This window comes from Anastrepha obliqua, chromosome 3, assembly GCF_027943255.1.
Source record: "Anastrepha obliqua isolate idAnaObli1 chromosome 3, idAnaObli1_1.0, whole genome shotgun sequence".
NCBI lineage: Eukaryota > Metazoa > Arthropoda > Insecta > Diptera > Tephritidae > Anastrepha > Anastrepha obliqua.
In genome coordinates this window covers 135,155,769-135,156,665 of record NC_072894.1, presented here as the reverse complement: position 1 = coordinate 135,156,665, position 897 = coordinate 135,155,769, and the positions used below count along the sequence as shown (strand labels likewise).

The 897-nt window shown below is 35.3% G+C and overlaps 1 non-coding gene across 1 annotated transcript; it reads right to left on the bottom strand.

Annotated features, from left to right (window-relative positions):
- Positions 1-455: 455 nt before the first annotated feature.
- Trnas-aga (transfer RNA serine (anticodon AGA)) lies at positions 456-537 on the bottom strand. Its single transcript has one exon. It is a non-coding gene; the product is annotated as a tRNA-Ser (tRNA).
- Positions 538-897: the final 360 nt, after the last annotated feature.

Below are 897 nucleotides of genomic sequence, written 5' to 3'. Positions count from 1 at the left end.
GTATATAAGGTATACCTCTCTCACTCCTCTTCCTCTACGTTATATCTGTTTTCTCTCTCGCGGAACGAAAATGCCCAAAACGTGGCATGGCCTTGAAATTTTACTCTCCATTCTCGCTCGTCCATCGACGCCTAAGAAGTTTCACTTCAAAATAAAATGTAAGCATTTACCAAGTTTTCGTGTTTGATAAGTTTACATATTTTACTTGCGTGACAATTTTTATACTGTCACTTTTCAATGATAAAAGAATGTCAGCTAAAAGCAGACATTTTTAGCCTTTACATTCATTAAGTATTTCATTTTATTTGTAAGCGAGGCATCCGCTGCTGTTTGAATGAAAAATAAATATTCAACATTGCTGTTAATTCGTTGTAGAAGAATTTAAAACGTATTTTTTGTCAATTTCCTTTTATATAAAAATTAAAAAAAGCGCTAGTGTAAAAAATTTGCTGCTTCGCAGTCGGTAGGATTCGAACCTACGCTCCCAGAGGGAATCTGATTTCTAGTCAGACGCCTTAACCGCTCGGCCACGACTGCTTCATACCAAACGTCGCGCCCTTACAGTCAAATTGCGGAAAACAATGCTGCAAACTACCTACGTGCACAGAAACAGAAGAAAGCAAAAAATAAATAAATGAAATGAATAAATTAATATAAAAAAAAAATTCCATAAATTTCAAGAAATAGCAAAAAATTCATATTCATGTGTTTAAGAACTGAATTGATGTTGTGCAAGCGAGAAAATGTTAATGGCACACAAACAAACATACACATATCCATACATACATAATGATTAGCTCTTGTGGTCGCCCTGGTAAAATATATCCATAAGTACAAACATAAATAGCTCATGCCTATGCATGTGCATGTGTTTCTTATTGTTGTGCTCGCGCGCGG